Here is a 10,079-nt window from a genome sequence, read left to right as displayed (position 1 = left end):
TATATACATTAAGTATGTTACATAGATGGCTATTTTAATTTAATACGGCCTCAGTTGCGTACCCCGGATCAGAAATATTATAACGCTTCCTTTGTTTTTTAAGCTCAGCAACAAACTTGCCAAGATTGAATCCAGTTTGACACTCTGTACATATCCTGGAATAGGACACTCGAAAACAATTAGGAATCAAACTGATCAAAAAGTAGAGTAGATGTAATTGTTGAAAATAAAGCCGAAAATTATAATCTTAATTACAACTCATCTTAGGTATTTATATTTAATGAGAATGTTTTGTTGTTGTTTAACCCCAGGTCATCATTGATCCACTAGATTTATGATCAAATTCATTCCAGTCATAACTATCCTGTCTGTAACGGTTGGTTCTGCTGTTTCAGAAGGCTGTGATTCTTTTTCCGTGGAGGCGCAATGGCCCAGTGGTTAGGGCAGCGGACTCGCGGTCATAGGATCGCGGTTTCGATTCCCAGACTGGGCGTTGTGAGTGTTTATTGAGCGAAAACACCTAAAGCTCCACGAGGCTCCAGCAGGGGTGGGTGGTGATCCCTGCTGTACTCTTTCACCACAACTTTCCCTCACACTTACTTCCTGTTTCTGTTGTACCTGTATTTCAAAGGGCCGGCCTTGTCACTCACTGTGTCACACTGAATATCCCCGAGAACTACGTTAAGGGTACACGTGTCTGTGGAGTGCTCAGCCACTTACACGTTAATTTCACGAGCAGGCTGTTCCGTTGATTCGGATCAACCGGAACCCTCGTCGTCGTAACCGACGGAGTGCTTCCATCTGGGATTCTTTTTCCACGGGGTCATCAAATTGTAACGGTTAATCCTTTCGTTCGAAGTCGAGGGTCACTGATTGTAAACATTATATTGATTAGTCGGAGTCACCAATTGTAACGGGCGAATTTGATTTGAAAACAATATTATGCATTGTCGAAGTCACCAATAGTAGCGAGATGTTGATTTGTAAACATTAATATGATGATGTCGTAGTCAGCTGGTGTGACGATAATTATTTGTTGTTATAATCGAATACTGTAGGATGTGAAAGATAGACAATGTATTAAGTTTAAAGAAAGTATTTATTTACCGTTACGTTACAAATACCTTGCTTCGACGGGCAGGTTATAATAAATCCAAAAGCATGCGAAGTAAAGTTTGTGTTTGCTTCCTCTTCATTGTTTAGTAGTAGTAATTACAGAGAGAGATAGAATGATGTAAGAGAACAGAATCAGAGCTAGTGAGAGTTGTGTGACAGTAATTAGAGCTAGTGAGAGTTGCTGACAGTAAACTTCATTTCTCTCGCGGACCATTATCTTCTGTTGCTGCATTTCTTTGTGATCATGATTCTAGCAGCCCGTTCCCTAACTAATTGAGTCGTCACGATGTGACGAACTTGGTTGAGTCGTCACCGGCTGGTAACTAACTGATTTTTGTTTTGGGTATTCTTGCTTTTATAACAATCCAGAAGGATAGACATACCATTGGAAATAGATTTAGTTGGTGGTCTTGTTATCTCTATTCTAGCTTTTGGTGAAGTAGAAGAGGTTAGAAAGGGTCAAGTGGTGAAGACATTACTTCAGCCTAGCTAAAGGCATCTGGAAGATGTAAAACTGCTGTCAGAGAAAAAACATTGTTCCATCGTGGGAAAAGTTCTGTTCCAGTGTTAATTTAAATTTGGCTGTGGTGGATCGAATCTACTTCATGCATGCAAGATTCACTACATGTCTTTTCCATCAGCGTGGCTTAGTGGTTAGGGTAATCGGCTGACGATCGTAATGTCGTGAGTTCGATTCCTTTTTCTTTTAAAGACGGCAGGTTGTGATTAGAGGAAAAATCTGGCTGTTATTTCTATAAGGTCGAGTGATTTGTCGCATCTGCAGTTGTTTGTATTGAAGATCAGCCTTGACAGAGCAGAAATATTAAAGGACTACATTTGACCAATGTGTCACTTTTTTAATTTAAAAATGTAAGATAGATTTTGAGGGAGATGTCGCTACAAATTTCAGCAAGTCAAGCAAGCGTATCGAGATTCTCCCGTTATCTTATTGTGATGACAAGAGCCGTGACAGCATATCTTCACTAATATGATGTTGTGGACATTCTAGTAACCAAATATTCTGTTTAGCAATACATATTATATATGCAGATCATTCACTACGATAATTCTGAAAGTGGTTCTCCAGAGAATACTTTACATTTCGCCGTATCGATTCGGTAAACCTCTGCTGTGTTGGTTTAATAACAATGTGCGTCTATATTACTGCCCCGACGCTATCGCACTATCTGTAGTGACACGTTAATTACCGCTCGAATATTAATATGCTTGCGCACGCACTTGCACACGCGCGTGCACTCACGCACGCACGCACATACACATACACATACACATACATGGGTACATACATATACACGCAAGTACTTAAGAGTAATTACTGGGGCGATACGATCGAAAATAATTCTTTAAAAAGGTTGCCCCAGCATGGACGTAGTCCAATGTCTGGAACAAATAAAAGAAAGAATCTATCTATCTATCTATCTATCTATCTATCTATCTATCTATCTATCTATCTATCTATCTATCTATCTATCTGTCTGTCTGTCTGTCTGTCTGTCTGTCTATCTATCTATCTATCTATCTATCTATCTATCTATCTATCTATCTATCTATCTATCTATCTGTCTGTCTATCTATCTATCTATCTATCTATCTATCTATCTATCTATCATCTATCTATCTATCTATCTATCTATCTATCTATCTATCTATCTATCTATCTATCTATCTGTCTGTCTGTCTATCTATCTATCTATCTATCTATCTATCTATCTATCTATCTATCTATCTATCTATCTATCTATCTATCTATCTATCATCTATCTATCTATCTATCTATCTATCTATCTATATATCTATCTATCTATCTCTATCTATCTATCTATCTATCTATCTATCTATCTATCTATCTATCTATCTATCTATCTATCTATCTATCTGTCTGTCTGTCTATCTATCTATCTATCTATCTATCTATCTATCTATCTATCTATCTATCTATCTATCTATCTATCTATCTGTCTGTCTGTCTATCTATCTATCTATCTATCTATCTATCTATCTATCTATCTATCTATCTATCTACATAGATAAATAGATAGATGGCTAGACACTTACAAACATACACACACAGTCCTCACATATATATAGTCATGCATATAGGTATGACTATATTTGTATATATGTATGTAAATGTATATGTATACACACACACACACACACTCGCATACACATTCTTTTCTTTTACTCGCTTCAGCCATTTGACTGCAGCCATGCTGGAGCACCGCCTTTAGTCGAACAAATCGACCCCTGGACTTATTCTTTGTAATCGATCGGTCTTTTTTTGCCGAACCGAAATGCGTAGCCGTATTTCGTCTGCGGTTACGTTCTGAGTTCAAATTCCGCCGAGGTCGACTTTGCCTTTCATTCTTTCGGGGTCGATTAAATAAGTACCAGTTACGCACTGGGGTCGATATAATCGACTTAATCCGTTTGTCTGTCCTTGTTTGTCCTCTCTGTGTTTAGCCCCTTGTGGGTAGTAAAGAAATAGAAATAGGTATTTAGTCTGCCGCTACGTTCTGAGTTCAAATTCCGCCAAGGTTGACTTTGCCCTTCATCTTTTCGGGGTCGAAAAATTGAGTATTATTGAAACACTGGAGTCGATGTAATCGACTAGATCCTCCCTACCAAATTTCGGGCCTTGTGCCTATTGTAGAAAGGATTATTAGAGGTCGTATATAATTATAGCAGCTATTTTCATCCTCAATACAAAGGTCCAGTACATAAAATGCAATTTATTTTTTACTTGTCTGTCTTTGGACTGCAACCATGCTTGGGCACAATCTTGAGAGGTTTCGCTGAATAAATCGACCTCGATACTTATCTTTGGACATGGTAACTTATTCTTTCAGTCAAAACTGTCTAAGTTACAGGGATATAACAAAAAGAATACAGGGGTATTCTTTTTGTCGAAACTCTCTAAGTTACAGGGGTATAAACAAACCAATACCTGTTGTCAAACGGTGGTGGGGGACAGACTCATACGCAAAGACACACAGACACACAGACACACACACATGTACATATATTTATGTGTGACTGTGTGTAGTTTATACACACACACACCACACACACACACACATATATATATATATATATATATATATTATGTGAAATAGAAAGATGAATAATCTTGTAGTAGATTAATCAAAAGTTTAACGATACCTTATTAGGTTGTCCGGAAAGTTCCGAGCGTTTTCAAGCTAAATCTTTTAACGCTTCTTTGGCGTTGCTTGAAGTGGCGGTGCATCTCTTCTTTTTGTTCCTGACTAAAAATAGATTTATCTTTCATTCTGGTCACCCTTTATTGACATTTGAAATGGATAGTCAAACATTTCATACTCACATTGTAATACTTTTCTTTTTTGAAACAAGGAGAAAATGCTACAAAAACTTGCAAAAACATTTGTGAAGTTTATGGTGATGCTGTAGGTGAATCAACTGTTTGAAAGTAGTTTGCAAAATTAAAAGCTGGAGAGTTTAGTTTGGAAGATGACAGCCGCAGTGGAAGACCTTCAAAACTGGATGAAGATGGTTTGAAGGTAAAAAAATCTAAGAAAACTCAAATGTCATGACTACAGAACTTGCAGAGGAGTTGGAAGTTTCTAAAAGTATGGCTCATGAACACCCAGTGGCGCTAAAATACATTTCTCGCTATAATATATGGGTTCCACACAGATTCTCAGAAAATAATTGCTTGAACTGGTATTCCATTTATGATATGTTTTTGAAACGGAATAAAATCATGCCTTTTTTGAAACAAATTGTAACTGCAGATGAAAAATGGATTGTGTATGAAAACATAGTGTGAAAATGATCCTGGAGTTTGTGTAAGGATCCCCCAAAACAGCAACCAAAGCCGAATATTCATGCCAAAAAAGCTATGCTTTGTGTTTGGTGGGATCATAAAGGCATTATTTATTATGAGCTTCTCCCACAAAACCAGACCATTAACTCTGTTGTGTACTGTTGTCAGTTGGCTAATTTGAACAAAAAAAAAATCAAAGAACTGAGGCCGGATATTGCCATCAGGAAAGGGGTAGTGTCCCAACAAGACAATGCCCGACCACATGTATCTTTGGCTACCCAAACAAAGTTACATGAACTTGGCTGGGATCTCTCACCCCTAACATCTTATTCTCCTGATATTGCGCCATCCTGCTACCAACAATCTAGATGGAATCAAAATGCATCTAGACAACTTTTTTCTTTAAAACCAGTCAGATTTTATGCTGATAGAATATTCAAATTGCCTGATAGATGAGCAAAGATCATTAATAATAATGGAAGTTATTTCATTGAATAAAATTTACTGAATGGTCAATTATTTATATCCCTTTTTGCATATTAAAAGCGCTCAGAACTCCGGACAACCTAGTATATATATATATATATATATATATATATATATATATATATAATATATATATATATATATATATATATATATATATATATATATGATGGCAGTCACCCGCAGTCTAAGAGAAACGTCTCTGCAATTTCTAGCTGAATAACCTGCATAAATAATTTGTATACAGTGACCAAAATATGTGTTGTACATACCTCATTCCTTCTATCAAATCGACGTTACCTGAACAGGTGCACGAGCGATTGTGAGTGCATCATCCGAACTACTTTCTCTCACACAAACACACATACACACACATAGACGACGGGATTCTTTCAGTTTCGATTTGCTAAATCCACTCACAAGGCTTTAGTCGGTCTGGAACTAAAGTAGAAGATACTTGCCCGAAGTGTCACGCTGTGGGACTGAACCGAAGACCACATGGTTGGGAAACAAACTTCTTACCATACAGCTATACCTGCACCATTGGATAGAATCCCATAAAAAGAGAATTGGGATCTTAGTGGTTTTCGTAACTGTTTACAATTAACTTTGCGGTTCGGCAAAAGTGACCGATAGAATAAGTACTAGGCTTACAAAGAATAAGCCCTGGGGCCAAATTGCTCGACTAAAGGCGGTGCTCCACCATGGCCACAGTCAAATGACTGAAACAAGTAAAAGAATACCTCATGGAAATCAAGTTAACATTTAGCTTAGATAGACGGTAGAATTAATAATGGAATAAGCAACACTTCACATTAAAAGGTATATATTAATCTAAATCCAAAGTCGCAAAATTTCATTGCTGCTTACATAATATTTTAGAAGATAATCGGTGACAAATAAAATACGAGGTCTATTTTGTTCCATTGGCGTAGCTAATAGGGAAATAAGGGGACCCCACCGTCACCGACGAGCTCATTTTTCAAAATTGGCGGCTTTTTAACAATTTTTAAAATTCTTTGGTTCATTTGTGCTATAAAACTCTCTCTTTTTTTTTACTCTTTTACTTGTTTCAGTCATTTGACTGCGCTCATGCTGGAGCACCGCCTTTAGTCGAGCAAATCGACCTCAGGACTTATTCTTCGTAAGCATAGTACTTATTCTATCGGTCTCTTTTGCCGAACCGCTAAGTGACGGGAACGTAAACACACCAGCATCGGTTGTCAAGCGATGTTGGGGGGGACACAGACACAGATACACACACGGACACACACACACACATACATATACGATGGGCTTCTTTCAGTTTCCGTCTAACAAATTCATTCACAAGGCTTTGGTCGGCCCGAGGCTATAGTAGAAGACACACTTGCCCAAGGTGCCACGCAGTGGGACTGAACCCGGAACTAAGTAGTTGGTAAGCAAGCTACTTACCACACAGCCACTCCACCGAATCTTTTTTTTTTATATGCTTATCGCATGACCTTGGAAGAACTTTCTGGAGTCATTACTTTATTTGACTAATCTCTTGTGGTTTTGAACTGTCAGCTCAATTTCCCGTGATGTATTAGTGGCCGCTGACATCTGAAGAACCAGAACAAACCCGGACGTCATAACCTCTTGACACTGGACGATCTCATGGAATTTCATCATGATCATGTCACACCTATATTAGTAGTTGTAAGGTTTAGTTATACACACTAGTAATGGCATAGTTAATGAAACATGAAATAATGAATGGTAGAATACAATTACATATGTGGAGGCGCAATGGCCCAGTGGTTAGGGCAGCGAACTCCCAGTCTTAGGATTGCGGTTTCGATTCTCAGACCGGGAGTTGTGAGTGTTTATTGAGCGAAAACACCTAAAGCTCCCCGAGGCTCCTGCAGGGGGTGGTGGTGGACCCTGCTGTACTCTTTCACCACATCTTTCTCTCACTCTTTCTTCCTGTTTCTGTTGTACCTGTATTTCATAGGGCCAGTCTTGTCACACTCTGTCACGCTGAATCTCTCCGAGAACAACGTTAAGGGTAACACGTGTGTGTGGAGTGCTCAGCCACTTGCACGTTAATTTCACGAGCAGGCTGTTCCGTTGATCGGATCAACTGGAACACTCGTCATCGTAAGCGACGGAGTGCCATCATGTTATAACTAATGAAATATTTCGCGTAATATAAGAGAAATGAGTTACACTCGTCCCCACTACAACCTGGCTACACCTCTGATTTATTCGAAGAAAGAAACAGCCAATAGGCGTAGGAGTGGCTGTGTGGTAAGTAGCTTGCTTACCAGCCACATGCTTCCGGGTCCAGTCCCACTGCGTGGCACCTTTGGCAAGTGTCTTCTACTATAGCCTCGGGCCGACCAAAGCTTTGTGAGTGGATTTGGAAGACGGAAACTGAAAGAAGCCCGTCGTATATATGTATATATATATATATATATATATATATATATATATATATTATATATATATATATATATATATATAAATATATATGTATGTGTGTGTATATGTTTGTGTGTCTGTGTTTGTCCCACCCCTAACATCGCTTGACAACCGATGCTGGTGTGTTTACGTCCCCGTAACTTAGCGGTTCAGCAAAAGAGTCCGATAGAATAGGTACTAGGCTTACAAAGAATAAGTCCTGGGGTCGATTTGCTCGACTAAAGGCGGTGCTCCTGCATGGCCACAGTTACATGACTGAAACAAGTAAAGAGTAAAAGAGTAAAGTTTACAAACGAACCTACGAATCATTCAGTTAGTCTAGGTTAGCATGCATTTAATCTATCAGTAGGTTTTCACAAATCGTTATATGATTATTTAATTGTCCAATTTTATACATCCTAATAGAATTTTAATGCTAGAAAAACTTATTGATTAAAATGATTATTTAATCGTCTAATTTTATACATTCTAATAGAATTTTAACGCTAAAAGAAAACTTGTCGATTCACCGTCTATAAATCTGAATGTTATATCACCCGAGATATATCAACTGAATGTTTATTTTGACAATAATTTAGCATACATCAACCGTGGAAAAGAAAATCGGTGTAAATCATCTGTAGTAACTATTGGCCTGTGCACTTAGTTGTAATTCAACGAATTATTATGGGCGCACGATTGGCTGAGTGGTAATAAGTTTGTTTCTCAAAAGGCGGTGAGCTGGCAGAATCGTTAGCACGCTAGGTGAAATGCGTAATCGTATTTTGTCTGCCGTTACGTTCTGAGTTCAAATTCCGCCGAGGTCGACTTTGCCTTTTATCCTTTCGGGGTCGATTAAATAAGTACCAGTTACGCACTGGGGTCGATATAATCGACTTAATCCGTTTGTCTGTCCTTGTTTGTCCTCTCTGTGTTTAGCCCCTTGTGGATAGTAAAGAAATAGGTTATAAGTTTGTTTCTCAACTACATGGTTCTGGCTTCAGTCCCACCGTGTGGCACTTATTTCTTTATTGCCCACAAGGGGCTAAAAATAGAGGGGACAAACAAGGACAGACAAACGGATTAAGTCGATTATATTGACCCCAGTGCGTATCTGGTACTTAATTTATCGACCCCGAAAGGATGAAAGGCAAAGTCGACTTCGGCGGAATTTGAACTCAGAACGTAAAGACAGACGAAATACTGCTAAGCATTTCGCCCGGCGTGCTAACGTTTCTGCCAGCTCACCGCCTTGGGCAAGTAGCTTCTACTATAGCCCCGGGCTGACCAAAGCATTGTGTGTAGATTTTGTAGACAAAAACTGAAAGAAGCCCGTTGTGTAGATTTATATGTGTATATGTGTGTGTGTGTGACAGACGGTGTCGCTGTGCTTACGTCTCCGTAACTTAGCGGTCCGGCAAAGAGATCGATAAAATAAGCATTCGAGTAAAAAAGAAAATTCTGCAAGGCGGTGCTCCAGTATAGCCGCAGCCTAATTACTGAAACAAATAAAAAGGTTAATTGAGTATGTAGAATTATTATTTCATAACGCAATTGTAAAGAGAAAAATGAACGAAACAATTAAAATAAATTGAAGCATTTTGTACTGTTTATATGCGAAAAAGCAAAATTTCTAATTAGGCGAATCAATGTCTCTATTAAAACAGACTAACGGTTATATAGTTAATTTATTTTACATCCGAGGCGCTAAAATATACTGAAGACAATTATAATTTTAAATTAGCATCGTATCTTGATGCATATCAAATATCTTTATCAGGAGACATTAAGCGAAAGGCTGTTAATTTACTAATGCTAGAGGCAAATATCTATATGTATGCATGGACATGATATGCATATACATATTATTAATAGTACATTTGTTTCTCTGTCGTATTCCGCAGTTCTATTAAGCAAAGCGCATGCGCTCATAAAAGTACACGTAAATATATCTACGTAAGTATATCCCCCAAATGTGGACGTATTTGTTCAAATGCAAATCCTTTCTCACTCACACACAGACTCACAGATATATATGCATATACCTACGTAGTATATCCCCCAAAATGTGGACGTATTTGTTCAAATGCAAACCCTTTCTCACACACACACACAGACTCACAAATATATATGCATATACCTACGTAAGTATATCCCCAAAATGTGGACGTATTTGTTCAAATGCAAACCCTTTCTCACTCACACACAGACTCACAGATATATATGC

This window comes from Octopus sinensis, linkage group LG1 (genome assembly GCF_006345805.1).
Source record: "Octopus sinensis linkage group LG1, ASM634580v1, whole genome shotgun sequence".
Lineage (NCBI taxonomy): Eukaryota > Metazoa > Mollusca > Cephalopoda > Octopoda > Octopodidae > Octopus > Octopus sinensis.
This window is presented reverse-complemented; position numbering follows the sequence as displayed.